Below are 25,656 nucleotides of genomic sequence, written 5' to 3' on the forward strand. Positions count from 1 at the left end.
GGTTCGTGCCCCGGTCCGGGAAGATCCCACATGCCGCGGAGCGGCTGGGCCGGTGAGCCATGGCCTCTGGGCCTGCGCGCCCGGAGCCTGTGCTGCGCAGCGGGAGAGGCCGCAACGGTGAGAGGCCCGCGTACCGCAAAAAAAAAAAAAAAAAAAAAAAAAAAAGAGCGTTACCGCGAAAGGGGAGCCTGCCAGAGCCGTGGGCGGGAAGGGTAATAATGAGTCCGGCTCGGGACATGATGAGCTTGAGGGGTTTGTAAGAGATAGATCTGAGGGCAGGTGTCCACTGCTCAGTCGGCTACCCGGAGCTCAGAAGAAAGATCTAGACTAGATGAAAAATCTTGAGCATCTTTAGACTTTAGATAGTAAGTGACGTCTTGGGAGTAAACAAGTTCATCCAGGGAGAGCTTGAAGAGTGCAAAGAGAAGAGGGCCTCGGACACAACCCTAGGAGTAAACACAAAACAAAACACATCATCTGTGGAGGGGTCTCGAAAGGAGACTGGAAAGGAGGGGAGAGAGAGAGGGAAGATAGGAGACCAAGAGAGAGAGGGGTCACAGGAAGTGAGAGAACAGGGCGTCGTCTGCAGGGGCAGACGTTGCCTGGAGGTCAAGAAAGAACCAGAGTTTACTGCAAAAACGTTTTATCTGGGTCAGCGGGGGTGAAAGCTCTTTTGGTGCCATGGGAGCCTGAGAACAGCCGGAGTGGGGTGAGCAAGGCGTGTGGATAGAGAAAGCAGACAGGCCTTTCACGGAGACTAAGGAGACAGGTTAGAAGTGCCGACTGAGGGAGAGTTTTGATTTTATTTTTTAAGATGAGAGAAAAAGGAGTATGTTTAAATGCTGATGGGAAGAGTCTGTAGAAGAGGAGAGACTGAATATTGAAAGCGGAGCCAGTCTGTTCCTGAGAAGGTGGTAGAGGAGGGATTCAGGGTCCAGGAGGATAGGACGGATGAGGGTAACTCGTCCGCTGTACCCAGAGGAAAGGGGGAAGGTGGAAGAAGGCGGGTGTGACGATTTGGTGGCACATGTTATAGGTGGTCTTTTCTGGCAGCATCTACTTTTTTTCTGGAGGAAGCAATGTGTGGTGATCTGCTGAGGGTGCAGTGGAAGAGACAGGATTGCAGGTGGAGATTTGCAGCACTCACCCTGGAGATCAGGAGAGTTGAGTCAAGAAGGATGGGGAAAAGAAAAGAAGAAAAGAAACAAGGCGGGGCTGCAGAGATCAAATAGATGTCACCTGGGCAGTAATTAAGGAAGCTAGTTGGAAGAGTAAGAACTTACTGTTTTAGGGATGACTTCCGAGGAGGCGTGGATCTGGTGTTACAAGGTCAAGGGTCTAACCGTGAAGTGAAGAGTGCTGGTTACCATGGTGGATCTTGAGGTCACCCAAGATGCTGACAGGTTTCAGAGTGGAGGGAGGAGCTTAGATCAAGAGCCAAAATCTTCACTGGAAGACAGGAGCCTGCGTGGAGTAGGGTTTTGAAGGTGAGAAGTCCTGGAGCCAGAACTTTAGAAACGGTGCTCCTCTGGCTGACAAAGGTCTACGGACCAGTCCAAGGATGGCCTGTTGTTTTTTCTCCAAACTGTGATAAAAGCTAATTAAGATGCCTTAGTGAAAAAAATTGCCAGAAATAATCTATCAACTGGTCCAGTCAATTGTGCAATAAATGAATGCAGCAGGGGAAAAAAAATCCACAAAGCAGTCAATGGTTGTCTTCATAAAGACATTCCCTTAATACGTGTCAATGACTTCACTTCATAGACATTTTTTTCTGTTATAAACTGGTTTGCATTATCCATTCCTTGATTCCTTTTTCTAAGTGTGTTTAATCCAGAGTTGGGTAAATCTCTACTTTAAATGCCACAGTTAAGCCTCATAATTCATTTCTGTCTTAGTGGCAATGGAACGGAGCTGACCATTATACTCATCATAATAGCTTTTAATATCCTTATTGAAGACAGCTATTAATTTCACACACTCTGCCTTCCTTTATTCCAAGTTAAATCCTGCGTCTGTTATCTGTTTCACAGTGTACATTTCTCTACCCCTTAATAATTTTATATGTAAGCCTAAAAATCCCCCTTTTAAAAAGCAACAGATTTGATAGAACCATGTATTTTTATTAAGAGCACTGAAGACAGGTCGGTATGTGGACATTGGAGAGATTATGTCTAGGAAAATTTCTACCATAACAAGGGATTGTTTTTTTGCAGATATAATTTTTGCCATCCTGTGGGTAAGCCAGGGTCTCTGTCTGATCTTCAGCAGAATGAAACCAGCCCCAGAGGAGTTTCTTTTTACAAACATCTCTACTGGTTAGGAAGCTGCCATAGGTATAGCTATTGTATGCCATTAAGTGAGAATTTACAGTGTGCCAGGTTCTGGACTAAATATCTTATATGCACTCCAATTTTTTGTTTTTGGCCGCCCCATGGGGCTTGTGGGATTTAAGTTCCCTGACCAGGGACTGAACCTGGGCCATGGCAGTGAAAGCCCAGAATCCTAACCACTGGGAACTCCCAGTACACCACATTTTAATGTCACAAAGCCCCTATGAGCCCCTTGTATTATCCCTATTTTATGGACAAGGAAAGGGGCTTAGAGTTTAGGTATATGCCTGATTGGCACAAGTCAATAAAAAGCAAAACTTGAATTCAAAACAGATCAGTCTAAATCTAAAATCCAAAATGTACTGTTTGCTGCTGTGATAAGAATGCAGGATGAATGTGCATGCGTGTGTGTGTGTGTGTGTGTGTGTGTGTGTGTGTGTGTGAGAGAGAGAGAGAGAGAGAGAGAGAGAGAGAGAGAGAGAGAGAGAGTTTGGCAGTAGTAAAGATGTTGGGGGAGGGACAGGGACAGGCATATAGAATAAAGAGTGTGGCAAAAGGTTTGGGAACAAGTGAAGCAGAGAAGCACCAGAACTGAGAAAAAAAATGTACAGAAGCACTGATATATATTTAATGGTGAAACTCCAAAATGAGGTGTGTGGGAAACCCTCACCCCTTCAAGAATATGCTTTTTCACTCTTTTACTCCGTGGAAATCAATAGGAACAGCCTAGAATCTAGAGGCAGCCTAGAATAAATTTTCTTAACAGTATTCTGATCTTCTTATCTGTAATCATCTTTTCTTCTGGGGTGGGAGGACTATAATTGGAAGCCCGGCCTTCCCTTAGCCTGGGAGCAGACAGGTGACTCCAGTTACGAGAGTCACATGTTCATCTCACTTTGGAACTTGACTCTTAGTTGCACCATCTCATCCCAGTGGTTGGTCCTCATCAGAATTTTCCAACCCTGTGGTTACTATTTAGACTTTGATTTTAAATCTGGACTCTCAATTCCATTTCCTTGATCTATATGTCTTTCCTTATGCCAATACCACAGTCTTCATTATTGTTTCTTTGTAATAAGTTTTAAAATTGAGAACTCTGACTCATCCAACTTTGTTCTTATTTTTCAGGATTGCTTTGGTTATTCTGGGTCCCTTGCATTTCCATATGAATTTTAGGACCAGCTTGTCCATTCATTTCTGTACAAAAAGGCAGCTGAGATTTTGATAAAAATTGTATTGAGTCCGTAGATCAATTTGGGGAGTGTTTCCATCTTAACGACGTTATCTTCCAATCCATGAACTCAGGAAGTTTTCCATTTATTTAGGTCTTTTAAAATGTCTTTCAGTGCTGCTTTGTAGCTTGCAGTGCTTACGTTTCTTTTATTAAATTTATTCCTCAATAGTTTCTTCTTTTTAAAGCTATTGTAAATGGAATTGTTTTCTTAATTTCACTTTTGGATTGTTCATTGTTAATATATAGAAATACAATTGATTTTTGTATATTGATATTGTATCCTGACATCTTACTGAATTTGTTTATTAACTCTAATAGTTTTTTGATGGATTATTTAGGATTTACTCTATAAAAGATTATGTCATCTGCAAAGAGAGACAGTTTTACTTCTTTTCCAACTTTTATCTCATTTTCTTGCCTAATTGCCCTGGCTAGAACCTACAGTACAATGTTGAATAGAAGTGGCAAGAACAAACATCCTTGCCTTGTTCCTGATCTTAGAGGGAAAGCATTTAGCTTTTCACCACTAAGTATAATGTTAGCTGTGGGTTTTCCATAGATTCCTTTTATTAGATTGAGGAAGTTCTCTTCTATTTCTAGTTTGAGGTTTTTTTGTTTTTTTATTTTTTTTTACCATGAAGGGATGTTAGAATTAACTACATGAAAAAGACCTGTGTTCTATCCATCCTTTCCCCACCCCATATATGGAGTAGATCCACTCTTGTTAGAGCAGAGTGACGGAATAGCACACAGATAGGCATCATGTTGCTGGAGCTTTGATATACATCATATCATGTTGTAATTGCTAGGATTATCTTTGCATGTAAAAAAGAATACTGACCACAGTGGCTAAGCCAAAGAGTGGCTCATTTTTCTGATGTAACCGTCTGGAGGTGGTCAGTCCGGGGCTTATGTAGCTGCTCATGGATGTTGCCAAGGACCCAGGACCCTTCCAGCTTCCTACTCTACCATCATCAGACCCGGTGCTCGTCTTCTTCATTGAATGGCTGTTCCACCTCCATGACCACATCTGTGTTCTATGCTGGAAATAGAAGAAAATAGTGAAGGGCTATAAGGATGAACTAGGTGAGCCTGTGCTTTTTCTCTTTTCTTTCATTTTTTTTTAGTTGTGAAAACAGTAGTATTCCTAAGAAGCTCCATTCAGCAGATTTCTGCTTTTATCTCATTGATCAAAATGAGTCACAGGGTACTCTCTAGTTGCAAAGGAGGCTGGAGCGATGGATATTTTTAACTGGGTACATTGCTGCCTGGTTAAAAATTGAGGTTCCATTGGTAAGAAAGAATGGGAGTCAGAGAGAAAAAATAGGTGTCAAAGTCAAAAAAAAAGTACCATATAGCCAAGAAAAGATCCTTCTTTCTTCGAATTTTGGAAAAATAGATTTGGAAATTTAGATTTTCTTCTAATGCTCTGTGTATTTTTCCGGTTTTTCATGGTTAATTGCAGTTGTGTTTCTAAAGAGGACTGAATCTGTAGGTCCCTCATCATAGAGCTGGCTTAGAGGGCAGCCCTCCTGCGGTTACATGGCAGAGAAGTTGCTCCCTCAGGCCACAAGCTGCTGTTCTGATCCTCCAGTACAATGGTCTAAAGCAGGGGTCAGCAAACTTTTTCCTAAAGGACCAGAGAGTAAATATTGAAGGCTTTGTGGGTTACATGGTGTGGTGGACTGAACACTGAGAGGTCCACATCCTAGTCACCAGAACCTGTGACTTTGTTACTTTCTATGGCAAAAGAGATTTAGCAGTTGTGATTAAATTAAGGATCTTGAGATGGGAGATTATCCTGGATTATCTGGGTGGACTCAATGAAATCATAAGGGCCCTTATAAGAGGGATACAGAAGGGTCAGAGTCAGAGGGAGAGATGATAAAATGCTACCCTGCTTGCTTTGAATATGGCAGAGGGGACCATGAACCAGCGAATACAGATGACCTCTAGAAGCTGGAAAAGGCAAGGAAACAGATTCTCCTCTAAGGCCTCCAGGAGGAATGCTGTCCTGCCGACACCTTGATTTTAGGACTTCTGACTTTCAGAACTGTAAGAAAATAAATTTGTATGGTTTAAGCCACTCGTTTGTGGTCATTTCTTACAGAAGCAACAGGAAATGAAAACATAACAGTTTCTACCACAACTACTTGACGCTGCTGTTGTAGTAAAAGCAGCCATAGATAATATATAAATGAGTGGGTGTGTCTGTGCTCCAGTAAAACCTTATTTATAAAAACAGGCAGGCTGGATTTGGTCCACGGGCAACAGTTTTCTGACCTCTGGAATAGCCTCAGATATATACCACTATTCTATGTAATCTCTAATTTTGAGACATAGTTTGTCTCCATATTCAAATTACAATACATAATGTTCCAGTGAACATTCTTGTGGGCGGTTCATTGGGCCTATCTCAGATTACACATCCAGAATAAATTCTAGAAATGTGATTCCTGGGTCAAAGTGTGTGTATCCTTTTCCCTAGGCTGACCTTTTGCAAAGCCACAATAATCCACACTCCCGGGGGAGCACGGGACGGTCTACCACACGCTCAGAGTAGCCAATTCTTGGTAAGTAGATGTAGGGACTGGAGTAAAACACCAGGATAATGGCTCACGTTCATATTTTATACACAAATTTTAAAGCACTGGGGCAGGTTATTTATCTGGTTACCCTGAATTTAGACTGTTTAATGTGCAATTTTAAATATGGGCAACAGAAAATAAAACATAAATTCTTACTTCTGACACTTAAGCATGCTAATAAATGATTATAATCTTTACATTTTATTTGCCCCTGGAACTCAGTATGTTCTTAGTTGGCAACAGTACTTGGATTTGGTACTCTACATGTTGGCCCATTGGGAATGAAAATGGCTGGGTGCGTGTGACTTTCTCATCAATTGTTTAAATAGAGACTTTCAAGGACAGTATTTCTGGAATGTGCTCTTTTTTTAAAAAATATAAATTTATTTATTTATTTATTTATTCATTTATTTGGCTGCATTGGGTCTTCGTTGCTGCACGTGGGCTTTCTCTATTTGTGGCGAGCAGGGGCTACTTTTCCTTGCCATGCGCCGGCTTCTCATTGTGGTGGCTTCTCTTGTTGCAGAGCATGGGCTCTAGGCACATGGGCTTCAGTAGTTGTGGCACACGGGCTCAGTAGTTGTGGCTCGCGGGCTCTGGAGTGCAGGCTCAGTAGTTGTGGCGCACGGGCTTAGTTGCTCCACGACATGTGGGATCTTCCCGGACCAGGGCTTGAACCCATGTCCCCTGAATTGGCAGGCGGATTCTTAACCACTGCACCACCAGGGAAGTCCTGGAATGTGCTCTTGATCAACTTATTTTTATTTTAAGAAAATTTATCCTTATGTTCACAATCTTATTTCTGTCAGTCTCTACAGGAATTTGGAACCCCTGATATGGGGTGGTAGCATACAGGGAAGATGATTAGTCGATTCATTCATTGCTATTTGGAGGGAAGAAAAATCAATACCTCCTATTTTCCAGCAAAATTCACTGTTTTTGTAAGACTGTTCTTTGACTCTTTTGGTTTTAGCAAGGATCCTCCAATTGGGGGTTACACTCAGATTGGCCAAGAGTTTTTGTATGATTCTTGGGGGAACTCCACAGGTACAGTGTCAGGATCCTGTATTAGAATGAGATACAGTGCGTGTAGGTGCCAGGTGCACACTAATAATAACTAACATTTGTTGAGGATTTAGCACATTCTGGATAGGGAAAATTATCCTGATTAACTCCGACACCATCTTTGGGATCTAGGCATTACTATTATCTTACCGATATTATTGTTGAGGAAACCAGGAGTAATAAGTAGCTTGCGCTAGGCTAACAGTTAATAAATAGAGTTGCTGGGAGCGAATTCCCTGGCAGTCCAGTGGTTAGGACTCAGTGCTCTTAACTGCCAGGTGCCCAGGTTCGATCCCTGGTAGGGGAACTAAGATCCTGCAAGCTGCACGGTACAGCCAAAAAAAAAAAAATAGAGTTGCTGGGGGTTGAACACAGGCAATTTGATTCCAAAGCCCACACTTTGCTTTATGGATTATAATAAATAATCAATAGATGCATTCTTCCTTTAATTTATCCAATCAGTCGATCAGTAGGTGTTTGTTCATTTATTGGGCTTAGTATATATATCAATAAGCAAAACAGATAAACTTTCTGTCTTATTAGAGATTACGTTCCAGTGGGGGCCAAGACATAAAAAACCAACAATTAACATACTAAACATATTAAATAAGTCAATCAATCATAAAGTATGTTGGAAGGTATTAAGTACAATGAGAAAAAAAGAAATAGAGCAAAGGTAATGGGGGCCAGGAGTGGGTGTGTGGGCTTCACTGAGAGGGTGGCGTTGAGCACAGATTCAAGGAAAAGAGGGAGTTCTTTGGATTCCTATCCAACCCTTTCTTTCTATACTTGTGAACATTTCTCAGTGAAATTTAAACCAGAATAATATCTGCCACCGCTTACCTAGAGGGTGATATTATATTTACTGTACCATCTGTAGGCTCCTTGGAATTTTCATCCAGCAGAGGACTCAAACTTAGATTATCAAGTTACTGGAAAGCGTATCTAATAATGTATAGCTCAGCCTCAATTATTTGGACGTTAGATGAAAACAGAATGCCCCCCCCATACCAGTATATCTGATTTATGTACGTATGTTGACTCAATCGCAAGGACATCTATAAAACTCAGGGGCAAGATACACATCACAGCCAACTGACATAGAGAACCAGGAGAGAAGCTACTGAAAAATAAAACCCAACACCTGTTTCTTCTCTGGCTTTGGTTGTCAGGCAAACATTTTCCAGTGAAAACAGCACAATACATGAGAAGTACTGAGGGTTGTTTGTTTTCGTTTTCACTTTAGATGCCTGGTGTCTTAACATAAAATATTTATTGAACTGCATTTGAGAAATATTTTGGTAGGTCACTTATCACAAAAGAAAAAGGAATTAAACTGCATCCACATACACATGTCTGGGCTGAGTATCCAGTTTGTTTCAATCCTTCACGGGATTGTAAATTCCATGAGGCCGGAGTGTGTGCCTGGCCTTGGTGGTGCTCAATACTTGTTTGTTGAATTAAAGGAGGAGAAAAGGAAAGAGGAAGGCAGGAAAGAAAAAAGGGAAGGGAGGGAGGGAGGAAGAAAGGAAAGAAACCGAGGGAAGAAAGAGTGGATTCTATTTATTCAGGAGCCTTAGATATATACTGAGCAGTATTCGAATAGAGGATAGTAATGTAAGATTAAGCTGCAGGGACAAATCGTTTAACTTTTGTGCTGTATGTGTGTGCACTAATTGTTTTTTGACTATAACAATTGTGAAAGAGGCATTTGTGCTTGCAAAGAGCAACACTAATTCACTCTTTGGCTGGCATGCTGATGCCTATCTTTGGGAGGTGAAAATCAAGGCAGTGGCAAGAATTTTCATAAAGATATTTTTTTCTGCACATCCATGTCAATCCATATTTGACCATATATGGATTTGGGCTGAGAAAAGCTCCTTTTATTAGTAATTTCCAAATTGCAGAAATCAATCTAATTGTTTGTGTTGAGCACTTTTTTTTTTTTTTTTGGCTGTACGCGGGCCTCTCACTGCCATGGCCTCTCCCGTTGCGGAGCATAGGCTCCGGATGCGCAGGGACGCGCACGCTCCGGACGCGCAGGCTCAGCGGCCATAACTCACGCGCCCTGCAGCTCCGCGCCCTGTGGGATCCTCCCAGACTGGGGCCTGAACCCGCGTCCCCTGCATCGGCAGGCGGACTCTCAACCACTGCGCCACCACGGAAGCCCCTGCTGAGCACTTTTAAAAAATGGTACAGAACAGAAAACAATCGAACAGACCAGAGTGCGTTGTGTGCTGTGAGGGTGAGTGTTGCATCACATATGTGTGTACTGGATGAAGAAGTAAAATGCATTTCTTACTATGAAAAGTGTTTTTTTTTTTTTTACTTTTTGGCCCCGCTGTGTAGCATGCAGGATCTTAGTTCCTCCACCAGGGATGGAACCTGTGCCCTCTGCATTGGGAGCGTGCAGTCTTAACCACTGGATCTCCAGGGAAGTCCCTGAAAAGTGTTTTAAAGAAAAGTTTGAAGTTCAAACTTTGAATCAATGAAGTGATTGGATTGGTATAACTACGATCTCCAGGTCAGGAGTAAGCCACTGAAATCCTTCTGAAGCTCAAATCATATTGAGTTTAGTAGAGAAGTATTGAGTGAGCTTCTATCCTGGTTTAAATCCAACTTCTACCACTTCCTAACAGCCTGACTCTGGGCCTTTGTTTCCTTATGTGTAAGATGGAATAATAGTAGTATCTACTTTAGAAAGTTGTTTTGTGTATTAAAAATGAATTAATATATGTAAAGTGCTTAGAAAAGTGCTTGGCACATGGTAAGGACTATATGAGTATCAGTGATTGTTATTGTTATTTTTGTTGCTGTTGTTATGTGATGAGCCCTGTGGGAGAAAATACCCAGACAATGTCTTATTTAACCCAAGACCAAGTATTAGTTTCATCACATGCAATACTTTGTACCTATTTGACGTCGAGTCTGGCTATCTGGCTTTTAAGCGGAAACATTGGACACCTTAGAAACCAACCATCTCCCTGGATGTTCTTTTATTGATACATAAGATCATATGTAGTAACTCGGGGGCATGTTTTATTTGCATACGCAGTGTTTTTTGTGTGTTTATGTTTAAAAACATTTTTTTTAATTTTTAAAGTTTGAATGCCCTAACTTCTTGTGGTAGAAACCAAATTTCTTTTAATATATTACATATATATGTACACACTCAAGTGAAATATATGTACTTTGAGGGGATCTGTTTATGTTCCATTGGGAGTCATTCCTTCCTATCAGGAATCTCACCTGTTGTTTTGTGCATTTGGTCAGATTCCTGGCGTGTTTTGTTTCCTGGTGTTTAGTAAAGGTGCTCTTCCTGGGATGTACTAAACCTGGTGACTTTTTTGGAAGTTTTTTTCCTTTTGATTTAATATACTGAGAAAGAAATGGGAAGGTTAAGATCAATTTTAGGAGTGCTTTGGGTTGTGTATTAAATAGCCATTCATTCTGGAACACAAGGGTAGGATTGTAATAAAAGGTGATGGAACAGTAAAAAAAAAAAAAAATTTACCCCAGTTCTTATCACTTCCTATTGGCTAAAGCCACTTGACAATTTATGTTATCTGTCTGATCCCTCGATGCATTTGACTTTTAAAACCCTGCTAAAGATTGAAGCGCCTAAAACTTCCTCACTCTGCACCCAGTTGCTCGTAGCTTCAGATCTTTAAACTGAATTAACACATTATTACTTAACTGGGCTGCCCGCTTTCCTCCACGTCTCCTGGCATTTTACCTGGATGCAGAGGGCAGCAGTTGCTCTGCTGTAAGCATCTTATCCAGCTATCTTATGGATGTCACTCTAAAATGGAAAGAAAGGCTTCTATGAAGCACATATTTTTCCAGGCACAAAGACACACACATCCATCTAGGGACCACACCAGACTCCTGGACTGAATTCCAGAACTCTTACGATGGCAGGTAGAGGAGGTGTGGGAATGTTCTGTGTCTATATTGCAGCCTAGAGTACAGTAAAATATATGTAAGTTGGTATATTATGGGCTTTAGCTCATTTTTAACAAGGTCTTGAATTTATATGGCACCATTCTCTAAAAAGCTAGCAGTGTACACAAACTGGATCTAATTCATCACCACACCGATTCCTTTAGAGTAGATAGGTGGGTGGCGTAGAGTTGGGGAAGATGTAGCCATCAAATGGCTGCTCACATTAAAAATATCTAAGGTTAGATAGCTGAAAAAGCCATGGGTTTCAGCTATTCCACAAAAAGAGTACAGAGGTCTGACTTTTCTGGTTAATCTGATGGATGTAGGTAGCTCAGAGCTATATCATCTGGCCATCCCTATTGGAACATTTGCCATTTCACACAGGGCTGCATAGACTCCCAAGGTCTACAGTTCCCTCAACGGCCACTAGAGTAACTGAGAAGAAAAAAAAACCTTCAGAAAACACAGCATGAATAATGGCAGCAAGAGAAGTTCCTGGTTATAGCCCACTCATATATTTTTGAAATGTAGGTCAGATTTAGAGGAAGTGAAAGAAACTTCCTGTTGAATTTTCGTTTATAGCATGTGTCTGGAAATCTCTAAATGTAATTTCTTGGTGTAAAGTAAACTGCAGAAATCTGGGATGTGTCAGTCTGCTTTATGTTTATTGAAGCTATTCTATTTGAAGCTGAAATGTAAAATTATATAGTGGAGTGAAGAGCTACAATTAGTTTAACAGACATGACTGTATTCCTCAATTGAAAAGCTGTCAAGACCTCAACAATCAGATACAAAAAAGATCCAGGAATGCTATAAAATCTTGTCTCCTCGGAAATATTACATTTCCCTTTGGTTGCTACACATCACTTTGAATATTGTACTATCTTCTACCCTCCTTTTTAAAATTTTAATTAAAAAAAAATTGAAGTATGGTTGATTTACAATGGCCTGTTAGTTTCAAGTGAACAGCAAAGTGATTCAGTTATACATATATATATATCTCTATTCTTTTTCAGATTCTTTTCCATTATAGGTTATTACAAGATATTGAATATAGTTCCCTGTGCTATACAGTAGGTCCTTCCTGTTCTACCCTCTTTTTTGTGGTTTAAAAAAAAAAACCACTTCCCTAAAAGTCACAAATAATGGGTTGTTGTTTTTTAATTTTTGGCTAGGTCTTTGTTGCTGTGCGCCGGCTTTCTCTAGTTGCGGCGAGCAGGGGCTACTCTTCCTTGTGGCGTGCGGGCTTCTCATTGTGGGGGCTTCTCATTGCGGTGTCTTCTCTTGTTGCAGAGCACGGGCTCGAGGCGTGCGGCCTTCAGTAGTTGCAGCACGTCGACTCAGTAGGTGTGGTGCACGGGCTTAGTTGCTCGGCGGCCTGTGGGATCTTCCCGGACCAGGGCTTGAACCCGTGTCCCCTGTATTGGCAGGCAGATTCCTAACCACTGCACCAGCAGGGAAGTCCACAAATAATGTTTTTATAAATTTGAACTGGTTAGAACAACTTAGATGTTCTCATGACCACAACCAAGCTCTCAAAATAAAAACGGTTTTGGCAAAACTAAACTTCTCATCGCTACCGTGTGGCAGACACCCCCATTTAACTTATCTACAGTCTACTTTGATTTTGGATTTTCTTTCTAAATTGAGATGAGGACTCTATTAGTTGTAAAAGGAATGCTACTTGATGACACTTGGTGTCGCTTGTAGCAGACACTGTTGACGGCCTAGGCAACCAACAGCAGAAGCTGATTCTGTGGTTGTGTCCACCCTAATATGCTCTGTGAAGGTCACCCTATTTCCTATCTGGGGGGATAGATCATCATTTTACTGAGCCAGTCACGGTCATCCCATTATCCTTGACAGTGAGGGCAGAGAGATGGAGTGAACCTGGGTCCTTCATATGATGAAACCATCAAACCCTGAAGCAACCTACATTAAGGCTTTTAAAAATGTGAGATAATTAATTTTTTTTAATGTGTAAGCCAAATTCAGTCAGGACTTTCTGTTACTTGGTTCCCCAGACACCCTAATATTGCTGCAAAGAAAGTATCTCTATAATGCTATTGGGGGGTAGAGCCTTCTGTTTCATGGGCAGAGCTAAGACTTTGCCTCTGAAAGACTAGAAAGACAGCGTACTATTGAGCAAAGAGCCCTGGATTTAGGGTCAGAATAGCCAGTTCTAAATCACACCTGTCATTTCCTATTTGTGTGCACTCAGGCAGGTAATTTAGTCTGCCTGAGTCTCAGATTAACAAAACCAACTCATGGGCTGATTATGAAGGTTAAATGAAACAATGTGTTTCACAGGCCATCAGATGGAGTACCCTTGAGGGCCAATATTTTGTTGTGCTTATCTTTGTTATTCCTATCGCACACTGGCCAGCATATAGCAGCAAATACTTATACATCATCCACTCTGTGCCCGTGTTTTTCATGTATTAAGTATTTTTCATGTATTTTAAAGCTCATTTAATTGTATTAACTCATTTAATTGTCACAACAACACTATTCTTTTATTCCACTTTACAGATGAAGAAAGAGGCTCAGAGAGATTAAATAATTTGCCCAGGGTCATCCCGATACGAAATAGTAGAGACAGGATTTGAATCCAGGCAGTCTTTAAAGTCTCGGGTCTCAACTACACAATATTCTACATAGTGGGGGCTTAGCATTTATTTAATGGCTGAATGGTACCTGTGAAGTTCAGTGAATATTTATTGAACAGGTGGGATGTAGCAGTTGAATAACAATTTCTTTTTCTTAAGAAGAAATGTTATACTTCGATTTTTTTTCTCTTGGAGAAAAAAGTAGTTCTTCCAAGTTTAATGAGATTCTGCGACCATGGATTACTTTGGGGGGCATTTTTCCATCCATGTTAATGAACGTGGCCCCCAAGGCAGCCACCAGTAGGATCAGGCCTGAATACAAGGATTATTCAGCACCCTTTTATCACATGACTGCCATGTATTAAACAGCCCCCAAATCACGTGACTCCAATTGATTAAATCAGCCCCATTAACCATCCCAACCCCCATTAAATCAATCATCCTCCTTAAATCTCCTGACACCCATTATACCAATCAAACCCCTTCGGTTTCCTGACCCCCCCAAATCAATCTGCCTTCTTAACTCTCCAGACACTCATTAAGTCATTCTGCTTTCTTAATTCTCCCGAACCCCATTAAATCAATTGCCCTTCTTAATCCCCCAATAGCCCTTAAAACAATAAGCCCCCTTAAATCACGTGATTGCTTTGATTCAATCAGTGCCCTTAAATGGTGGAGCTACCAGTGATTCAGTCAGGCCCTTTGTATCACGTGACTCCCATTGATTAAATCAGCTCACTTAAATATTGTTAACCCCTTTAAATCAATTGTTCTTCTTAAATCTCCTGACTTTCATTAAACCAACCAAACACCTTAGGTTTCCTGAGTCCCATGAAATCAATCTGCCTTCTTAAGTCTCCTGACACCCATTAAAGAGGATGATTACTTTAATTAGGGTCACCATATTTAAGAAGGCAGATTGAATCAATGGGGGCCCAGCCCAGGAGGGGTGCTGTTCCCTGTGGGGGGTGGGGGCAGGGTATCCCCAAGGGGTGGCCCTGGCATCCCCCTGGGGTACTCAGTTGTGTATATGCATTGTGTACACAAAGTTCTTTTGGGAAACATAGTATGTCCACCGTTGTGTATATGCATTGTGTACCCAAAGTTCCTTTGTGGAAACAGTATGTACACTGTTGTGTATAAGCATTGTGTACTCAAATTTTTTTGTGGACACATAGTACGTATACAGTTGTGTATATGCATTGTGTACACAAATTCCTTTGCAGACACACATTACATACACAGCTGTGTATATATATTGTGTACACTAAGTTGCTTTGTGTACCCATATTCCATACACAGTTGCATACATAGGTGCTGTCCCCCCTGGGGGGGTGGTGCTTGGGATGATTCAATCAGCCCCTTGGATAACGTTACTCCTATTGTTAAATCAGCCCCCATAAATCAGGGAGGGGTGCTGTCCCCTCTGGGACAGTCTCTGAAATGCAGAATACGCTTAGTTTTGTCTATCATCTCCTCTTCCAAATGGTTAGTTAGAGCACATGCTTGGACAATTCTGGCCACTAGAACATCCTGGTCACACACCCATGAGTTGCTGTAACTAAAGTTTGGTCAGGTAGATAAGGGTCTCATTTCTCTGCCGTGTCCCCATTCCCTGGGGCACTCCCATGCCTCGGTCACATCTTCAGCACCAGTGGTGCTCTGCTCACCACCCCCAAACCTCCCTTTCCCCGTTAAAATCTGTGGTCAGCAAACTATCCAGAAGTAAAGAATTCTAACAATGAAATCAAACACATAAATGACAAAAATCGTGAACTGCACACCAAGTTATGTAGTTTACTCGTAGCTTAATGAATATGTTCTTCCTCTGAGGACAGTGGATAGAAAGACATTTCTCAACTCCAAGAGGTCAAGCTGACAGGCCCGCAGGAAAGAGCTGGTTTGGGAAGCAAGCCTTCTCCAAAATGACAAGTGACATCTTAGAAGGAGACCACCTACTTGTATTTCCAACATTTAGTTGTCTCAATGACCCTATCACCTCTGAAGTAGGTGGCCTTCCTCCTTTCCTCTCCAGGCCTCCTTCTATCCTCCCAGGAAAGTCACAATTTCCATTATCTGCCTAAAGTCTAGTACAGAATGTAGAAAGCCAGCTGTAGAACTGGTCTTTGTGGAAATATTGCTTTCAAATTCCTTCTATTCCAGACTTCACACACCTTATAAATATAAACAGAATAAGAAATTTAGCAATTTTCTAGAAAGAGGACCTAATAAACATTAAACTCTAAACTTAGCACTGTCCAATAGAAATATAATGCAAGCCACAAATGTGAGCCACATACGTAATTTAAAATTTTCTGGTAACCACATTAAGTAGAAAGAAACAAGTGGAATTCATTTTATTTATTATTATTATTTTAAATTTATTTATTTAATTTACTTTTGGCTGTGTTGGGTCATTGTTGCTGCGCGCGAGCTTTCTCTAGTTGTGGTGAGCAGGGGCTACTCTTCGTTGCTGTGCGTGGGCTTCTCATCGCGGTGGCGTCTCTTGTTGCGGAGCACGCTCTCTAGGTGCGCAGGCTTCAGTAGTTGTGGCTCGCGGGCTCTAACTAACCCCGGGGTTAGTTGCTCCGCGGTATGTGGGATCTTCCCTGACCAGGGCTCGAACCGGTGTCCCCTGCATTAGCAGGCGGATTCTTAAGCGCTGCGCCACCAGGGAAGCCCGGAATTCATTTCAATAATATGTTATTTAACCCAGTGTTTTAAAAATACAACCATTTCAATAGGTAATCAACATAAAATTTTTGATGAGCTATTTTATATATTTTTTCCTATTAAGTCTTTGAATCCAGTTTTACACTTATGACACATGTCAGCTCAGACTAGCCATTTATACTACACTAGCCACTAGCACTACATTTCCAGTACTCCACTTCACTAGCTACATGTGGCTATTAGCTACGGAATTGGACTGTACCTTCATGTCTTTTCACATATTCTTCTAATTTTTCTGAAAAGTTACATGTGTTTTTGCATGTATCTAACCAGTTGTTCAAACTCTCTTGGATTCTCTTCCCCTGAATTACTGTGTATATGAACACATCACATATATTTATATGTGTCATACATTATGCATATTTAAATATGCAATATATATTTATCTCTAAGACTGGTATGACCCATATAAATAGCCTACCATTTATAAAATCAATCTAATAATCTTCTGTGGTGTTACTATACTGACTGTATGGGCATTCATCTATTGGACATCTGGGTAATTTACCACTTTTCTCTGTTACAAGTATTACTGCTATGAATGTCTTTTTTTTTTTTTTAGAGTGGAATTTGTTTTTTCTCTTTCTATCTTTGTCCTTTTTTTCCCCATTCTACTGTCTTTTTCAGGATTACAGAAAGTGAGATTGAGAAACCCTCTTTCCTCAGTTGGTCCAGGATCAACCAACTTTCCACTCTACAAGCGCTACCTGGCGGCATCTCTGTCTTCTGTGATAAATTAAAATCAATTAAAAACCCTGGGCCCAAAGCGGTTAATTCATCAATGTGTAAAGGAGAAACAAAGATGATGGGGGCGGGGGCTTGAAGGGTATAGAACAAACAGCTTCTTTCATAAAGGCTTTTGCAGGAGAAAAGCAAAGCCCCTTTCATTCTGAAGTGTAAGGAGAGAGGATGTAGTAGCAATAGATAGGAAACACGGGCATGAATATGGATATAGTTTTCCACACGGCCCCACTGACTCGAAGACAACAGTGAAAAAGCTATTATGGCTCCTATTACAAAGGTGATGGGCTGGATATAATTAGGGATTAAATCTGAAATTCCCAGTACCTACTCAGCATCTCGGGAACTTGACAAGCTGCCATCACTCCAAGATCCCTGGGAGGAGCAGTGCTGCTGGCTTAATCAAAGAGGGCATCAGTGGGGCCTGCTCATAGCAAGCCACTTATCACAGCGCTAATGAACAGGGAGGCCTTCGAAGAGGGGAAGCGGAGCAGTGGTGTCACTTTCCCTTTGTTGTGTGCACATCAGCTGGCTTCTCCGCAGGGGCGGTGACTTGTCAGAAAGGAGACAAGTTGCTAGGTAACCAGGGAGTATGAGGGAAGCCCCCTCCCCCATCCCCAGGGAAGCAAAGTGCCAAGGGGGCTCCAGGAAGGATTTGTTGGTTAAAAAACAACCCAAAACAACCATAGCCTCAAACGTGGAAAGATTAACTGCTACCCTGAGGATCAGCAGGCTACTTTTTTTGTTTTTTTTTTTTCCGGAAGGGGAAGGCTAATTGGAAGAGAATTACTGTGACCTGGGAGTCGAAGGAGAGGGAAGGAAAGGGAGGGGGAAAAAGCCAGAGAGTACAGGGGGAACAAGTATTAAAAAGAGAGAGAGGGAGAAGATTGTGGGAAAGAAAGCATCTCCATCAGCTCTGGAAATGACCTTATTACAGGACAGTATACTGGGGCCACCATGAACTCCAGGGCCCTTAGAGGGTTAAGATAGTCTGTGCAAAAAACAAGCTAAAAAGTATGGTCTCTGTACCAGCCCTGTCTTATCTGGAAACTTGTTGGAACATGTCAAGCCCCGACCCAGGCCTACTGCTTTAGCAACTGTGTTCTTTTTTTTTTTTAATATTTATTTATTTATGGCTGCATTGGGTCTTAGTTGCGGCAGCACTAGGGATCTTTCGTTGTGGTGCACGGGCTCTTTGTTGTAGTGTGCGGGCTTCTCTCTCTAGTTGTGGTGTGTGGGCTCAGTAGTTGCAGTGCACAGGCTCTCTAGTTGTGGCACACAGGCTCCAGAGTGCATGGGCTCTGTAGTTGCAGCATGGTGCAGGCTCTCTAGTTGTGGCGCGTGGGCTCAGTAGTTGTGGCTCACGTGGCTTAGTTGCCCTGTGGTACGTGGGATGTTAGTTCCCCTACCAGGGATTGAATCCACATCCCCTGCATTGGAAGGCGGATTCTTAACCACTGGACCATCAGGGAAGTCCCAGCAACTGTACTTCTAACAAGCCCTCCAGGTGATTCAGAAACATAACTAGTTTGAGAGCCACTGCTGCAATGGAATGAGAAGCTTTTGGAGGCATGAGCAGGGGCATGTCAAAGCAAAGATTGCACCCTGCAAAGTTAAACGGGCAAGGAAAACTTCATTCAAGGCTATTGCAATAAGGGAGAGAGGCCAGAACTCAGTCTGAATTTAACTCCCCTGGATCAGAGGGTGGAAGGGTTTTTAAATGCTGGCCTGAGCTAGTGGAAAACTACTGGGTGGTGTTAGAGCACTGTGAAAGGCCATCTGTGTTTGCTCATAAACCTCTCCTGTCTTTTTTAAAATATATATATAAATTTATTTATTTTATTTATTTATTATTTCTGGCTGCATTGGGTCTTCGTTACTGCGCACGGGCTTTCTCTAGTTGAGGCGACCAGGGGCTACTCTTCGTTGTGGTGCGTGGGCTTCTCATTGCGGTGGCTTCTCTTGTTGCAGAGCACAGGCTCTAGGCACGTGGGCTTCAGTAGTTGCAGCATGCAGGCTCAGTAGTTGTGGCTTGTGGGCTTGGGAGAAGGTATGGGACCTCCTCTCTCATTTCATCTTTTCTAAATTTATTTATTTATTTTTATTTCTGGCTGCATTGGGTCTTCGTTACTGCGCACGGGCTTTCTCTAGTTGAGGCGACCAGGGGCTACTCTTCGTTGTGGTGCGTGGGCTTCTCATTGCGGTGGCTTCTCTTGTTGCAGAGCACAGGCTCTAGGCACGTGGGCTTCAGTAGTTGCAGCATGCAGGCTCAGTAGTTGTGGCTTGTGGGCTCTAGAGCGCAGGCTCAGTAGTTGTGGCACACGGGCTTAGTTGTTCCGTGGCCTGTGGGAGCTTCCTGGACCAGGGTTCAAACCCGTGTCCACTGCCTTGGCAGGTGGATTCTTAACCACTGCGCCACCAGGGAAGTCCCTCTCCTGTCTTTATGGCAGAAGTTAGCTTTACAACTGGGAGCAAGGTGTTCTCTAATGTTAGGCTTCTACCCTCCCTCAGAGGCTGAGAGATAGAGAAGTTGTCTCCTCTGATGATTATGTTTCAAAGAGATGGTCCACAGGTCCTAGAGAAGGACATTCCTAGAGCCATATTGAAGGTGAAAGGGATGAAAGGCAGTGTATTCCAGAAGGAGACTTCTTCAGGGTGATGGAGCGGGGAGAAGGATGGAGTGGTATGGGATGGAGAAAAGCAGCTTGTGCGGCGTCTTTTCTCTCCATGCTGCTGCTGGTTTCATTTCTTTCACGGGATACCAGACAAGGGCACACAGACAGGGAGGGCAGCTTGGGCTGGATTCGCCTCATTCTCTCGAAAGGTTTTCTGAAGAGCTGATAACATTCGCTTGGAACCAAGTGTCTGTGGTTAAGATAACAAGCCCACGGCTGTCCTAGTCAGCTTAAGCCAGGTCTTTACTGCTGCACCAACAATTGTAACTTCCCATAGGCCTACCTTTCAGGGACTTGGCCAAGATGAATTGCCTTCCATGATGGATTTACTGGAAGGCTTCAATGCCTCTAACTGCGGGGTTCCTGCGGGGGGGTATGGCCCCTCTTGTCTTTGAGCATTAGAAGTCCTGCCAGAAGGGCTGGCTTTCTTCCCACCTCCATTGTCTGCCGTGGCTGTGCTTCTTCCACATAACTGGTGACCAAGCACGCAGCACTGATCAAGGCTGAACTGTTCCAAAGGACGAAGAGGCTTTTGCTAGTGACCTTTTAGATGATCTACCTCACTCCTCCCTTTTTTTCTTTTTCTCAGATTGGTAAGGAGACAGCTGTTCCTGGAAGCCTAGCCAAGGCCAGGCATCAGAGTGTGGCTAAGGCACTGTGGGAGGCTGTGTAGCTCTTGTATACCCAGTCCTGGTCACCACACATCCTACAGCACCATGGCTCAGCTGACCTGCCTCCTGCTCTGAACAAGGGGTGAGGCCACCAGGACCAAGGGTTCTGGTGCTTAAGGTTGGCTCCGCTGAAAGACACATACACCCCCAATGTTCATAGCAGCACTATTCACAATAGCCAAGACATGGAAGCAACCTAAGTGTCCATCAACAGATGAATGGTAAAGAAGATGTGGTATCTATATACAATGCAATAATTACTCAGCCATAAAAAAGAATGAAATAATGCCATTTGCAGCAACGTGGATGGACCTAGAGATTATCATACTAAGTGAAGTAGGTCAGAAAGAGAAAGACAAATACCATATGATATCACTTATATGTGGAATCTAAAATATGACACAAATGAACTTATTTACAAAACAGAAACAGATTCACAGACATAGAGAACAGACTTGTGGTTGCCAAGGGAGAGGGGTGTGGGAGAAGGATGGAGTGGGAGTTTGGGATTAGCAGATGCAAACTATTATATATAGAATGGATAAACAATAAGGTCCTACTGTACAGCACAAGGAACTATATTTAATATCCTGTAAAAAAACCATAATGGAAAAGGGAAAAAAATTGGCTCAGTTGAGTACCAACCGATGTCTGTCACAGCCCATCTCATTTGTAAGATGCTCCTGGGCCAACCAGATGGTGACATTTAATAAATTTAAAAGGTGAGAATTCCCTGGCAGTCCAGTGGTTAGGACTCTGGGTTTTCACTGCCAAGGGCCTGGGTTCAATCCCTGGTTGGGGAACTAAGATCTTATAAGCCTCACGGCATGGCCTAAATAAATAAATAAATAAGCTATGAAAATATCTATCATTGTCACTTTACCCTGTAATCACTAGCTCATTTTTTTTTTTTTTTTTTAATTTATTTTCTGCGGTACGCGGGCCTCCCACCGCTGTGGCCTCTCCCGTTGCGGAGCACAGGCTCCAGATGCGCAGGCTCAGCGGCCATGGCTCACGGGCCCAGCCGCTCCGTGGCATGTGGGATCTTCCCGGACCGGGGCACGAACCCGCGTCCCCTGCATCGGCAGGCGGACTCGCAACCACTGCGCCACCAAGGAAGCCCACTTGTTTATTTTATACATAGTAGCTTGTACCTCTTAATCCCCTATCCCTGCGTTGCCTCTCCCCTCCCTCTCCCCAATGGTAACCATTAGTTTGGTCTCTATATCTGTGAGTCTGTTTCTTGTTTGTTATATTCACTAGGTTTTATTTTTTAGATTCCACATAAAAGTGATATATGGTATTTGTTTTTCTCTTTCTGACTTACTTCAATTAGGATGATAATCTCTGGGTCCATCCATGTTGTTGCAAATGGCATTAGTTCATCCTTTTTTATGGATGAGTAGTATTCCATTGTGTATATGTACAACATTTTCTTTATCCATTCATCTGTTGATGGACAGTTAGGTTCCTTCCATATCTTGGCTTCTGTAAATAGGGCTGCTTACCATCTTTCATTTCAACCTTAAAAATCTTTTTGAGCTCCAGAGACCAAAAAAAAAACCCAACAACAACAAAGCTGTGCTTTTTTCACCATTCTTTAGAGTTTGAGAATTGTTAGCAGAAGAACTATATGTAGACTGGCAATCTTGGTAACAGTCATGGATATTAAATTAATTTAAAAACTAAGTTAACCAGAGAAGAACATCATCTAGCACGTGGTAACTTTTTGGCTGAACTGCTAATAACCCAATGAATCCAGAGGAAACGCTATTTGTGAAAATGATTTACAAAAATGGCCAAACCAACATTTTAGAGTGTTGAATTAGTCTACGATAAAAGATTAATGCGACCACATCATAAATAATTCATCAAGGAAATTATTTAGTGAGTGCTAAACGTGTGCATGGCAGGCACCTGACCAGACACAGAATTGCTAAGACCACATTTACCTCCTGCAGGTCTCTGCAAGCAAGATACCCTGATGATGAAGAAAGAAGCCCAGGGAGCCTGGAACTGTGCACATAAACATAACATTTCCAAGGCAAATGGTTTTAAGAGACCCATTTAAAAGACACTATTCTAAATAAATTTAAAACAAGAACAGCAACATTAAGTGGTTCCCGGGAATACCCTGGCAGTCCAGTTAAGACTCCACGCCCAGACGCCTCCTCGCCAAAAAAACCCCACCCAACCAACCAACCAAACAAACTGCCCCCCGCCCCAAAATACATTAAATGGTTCCCATTTTAAACTGTTGGTCCTGAAGAACAAAGTAATTTTCCTTGTGATATAAACTCTCAACACAGCAAAACCAAAGGATGATCTGGAGAAACTAGTTTTAGCCCTAAGAGGAAAAGATTGGAAACGAACCAAGCCATATCCCTCCAAAGTGTCTTTATTCCATCTAATTTTAAGGAACAAGCCGGGATGCTCTTGTAAGTATTTGCATGCAAAGTAGGCTGGAAATTGGCCTTGTTTAAACAAGCGCTCCTAGCAAGGCCTCCCTCCGTCCCCACGTCCCTCCGTCCCTCCGTCGTCCACCCCTGGCATCAGGGACCTGCCGGCCATAAAAGAGGCGGCCACGTGAGCGTTGCAGCTGAAAAGAAGCCTCTGAGTCGCTCAACTGTTTAAGTAATTAATGCAGTTCTCCCGCTAAGGTTAGAAATGAAAGGAGGGGGGAACGAATTTGTGAGTGATCCACCACTTTGGGTCCATTATGTGCTTGCAAAGAGAGATGCAACGTCCCCACGCCCGCGTGCGGCTCTTCAAGCCTCTTGCGGGATCCTCCCTAATCCCAGGCATTCCCTGGAGCACAGCGAGGCCTTTGGCTGCAGAGTGGCTCTCAATGGGTCGATAACCACAGGAAAGACTCTATACATTTATTTATTTATTTATTTATTTATTTATTTATTTATTTATATGTTTGGCTGTGTTGGGTCTTCGTTGCTGCGTGCAGGCTTTCTCTAGTTGCGGCGAGCGGGGGCTGCTCTTCAAAATCCAATGAGGGGTATGTCTTTAAATTTATTTATTTATTTATTTATTTATTTATTTATTTATTTATGGCTGAGTTGGGTCTTTGTTGCTGGGCGCAGGCTTTCCTCTAGTTGCGGCGAGTGGGGGCTACTCTTTGTTGCAGTGCTAGGGCTTCTCGTTGCGGAGCACAGGCTCTAGGCATGTGGGCTTCAGTAGCTGTGGCTCGCAGGCTCAGCAGTTGTGGCTCGTGGGCTCTAGAGCCCAGGCTCAGTAGTTGTGGCACACGGGCTTAGTTACTCCGCAGCATGTGGGACCTGGAGCACAGCGAGGCCTTTGGCTGCAGAGTGGCTCTCAATGGGTCGATAACCACAGGAAAGACTCTATACATTTATTTATTTATTTATTTATTTATTTATTTATTTATTTATATGTTTGGCTGTGTTGGGTCTTCGTTGCTGCGTGCAGGCTTTCTCTAGTTGCGGCGAGCGGGGGTTGCTCTTCGTTGCAGTGCGTGCGCTTCTCATTGCTGTGGCTTCTCTTGTTGCGGAGCACAGGCTCTAGGCATGTGGGCTTCAGTAGCTGTGGCTCGCAGGCTCAGCAGTTGTGGCTCGTGGGCTCTAGAGCCCAGGCTCAGTAGTTGTGGCACACGGGCTTAGTTACTCCGCAGCATGTGGGATCTTCCTGGACCAGGGTTCGAACCCGTGTCCCATGCATTGGCAGGTGGATTCTAAACCACTGCACCACCAGGGAAGTCCCAGGGAAGCTGCTTTTCATCCTGGCATAAATCAGAAGGAAAAAAACAAAACAAAACAAAACAAAAGGACAAAACCCACACCTCCCACCACGGAACTTTAGTTATCTAAACTGGGATGTTTAAAAACTAAGCAAACCTTTGAGAGGTCTGTAAAGTGACCCAAGGTGAAGGCAGAGGGCTCCCAACTCAAACAATTGATTTTGCTGGAGGCAGAGTATTTGCCGTAGTCTGACAGCCAGCCCCAGAGATCCAGGGAATGGGGAACAGCAAAGGGGGGCTGGGGAGGTGCGTGGGCTGGCCAGGTGAGAGCCAGTGTCTTGTTGTGTGACGAATCCGCCACTGTCACTTTCCTCCCCTCTCCCTTTCCCTCTCCCTTTACACCACTAGAGCCAGACCTTTGCAAAATTATGAAGAGAAATCTAGGTTCAGCATCCTAGACAAACCTCCCCCCCTTATTATTATTTATATTTATTATTATTATTATTTTTTCCCTGTGTTAGTCTGCTTGGGCTGCCGTAACAACCGTACCACAGGCTGGGTGACTTAAACAACTGAGATGAATTTTCTCATGAACCTGGAGGCTTGAAGTTGAAGATCAAGATGCTGGCAGGGTTGGTTTCTGGTGAGGCCTTTCTTCCTGGCTCGCAGACAGCCACCTGCTCTTGTGTCCTCACATGGCCTTACCTCTGTGCCTGTCAACTCCTCCTGTCTCTTCCTCTTCTTATGAGGACACAAGTCCTACTGGATTAGGGCCCCACCCTTATGACCTCACTTAACCTACTTGCCTACTTAGAGGGCCTATCTGCAAATTTAGTCACAGTGGGGGGTTAGTGCTTCCACATATGGATTTGGGGGACGTACAATTCAGTCCATAGCACATCTCTTTCCTCTTCTTTTCACTTTGGCAGCCCTGTCCTTTTTACTTCTCTACCCAAGACTCTTATCAAAATATTCACTCCGGAAAGGGCATAGTTGGCACTGCCCTAGGCATATTGGGGGGGAGATGTAAAGAACTGGATGCTTGGGAGGTGCCTTTTGTTAGAGTCTCCTCAGGATACCATGAGTGTAAAATAACTAGACTGCAGAGCAGAGTATGGATCCTGAGGAGTGCTGGAACTAAGTGGCTACTACACTGTCGTTCTCCTTTTCACATTTAGCTTCTAGAAAAAGAGAGTCACACTTGTTTTATCCATTTTCTTATTCCCCTTCATCCCCTTCATATTCCCCGCTTGGGTTCCACCACAATTCTGAAATGTTTTTTATTGAGATGGCTAAAAAGTGCCTACCAAGCACCTCCTTGCGTTACACTGTAAAGGAAAACCTGTTCCTGTG

General features: G+C 42.9%; 1 long non-coding RNA gene across 3 annotated transcripts in view; it reads left to right on the plus strand.

Moving 5' to 3' along the window:
• The first annotated feature begins 4,383 nt into the window (after positions 1–4,383).
• LOC129392235 (uncharacterized) overlaps positions 4,384–25,656 on the plus strand; it is a 39,112-nt gene continuing 17,839 nt past the window's right edge. The window contains exons 1-4 of one of the 3 annotated variants that reach the window (XR_008617766.1): positions 4,384–4,653; positions 6,056–6,140; positions 9,295–9,465; positions 22,556–23,032. This is a non-coding gene — a long non-coding RNA (uncharacterized lncRNA). Of the gene's footprint in view, positions 4,654–6,055; positions 6,141–9,294; positions 9,466–17,134; positions 17,272–22,555; positions 23,033–25,656 lie in introns of those variants that run through there. The other 2 variants (XR_008617764.1, XR_008617765.1) reach the window with 2 other exon arrangements.

The sequence above is a fragment of the Physeter macrocephalus genome, chromosome 7, assembly GCF_002837175.3.
Source record: "Physeter macrocephalus isolate SW-GA chromosome 7, ASM283717v5, whole genome shotgun sequence".
NCBI lineage: Eukaryota > Metazoa > Chordata > Mammalia > Artiodactyla > Physeteridae > Physeter > Physeter macrocephalus.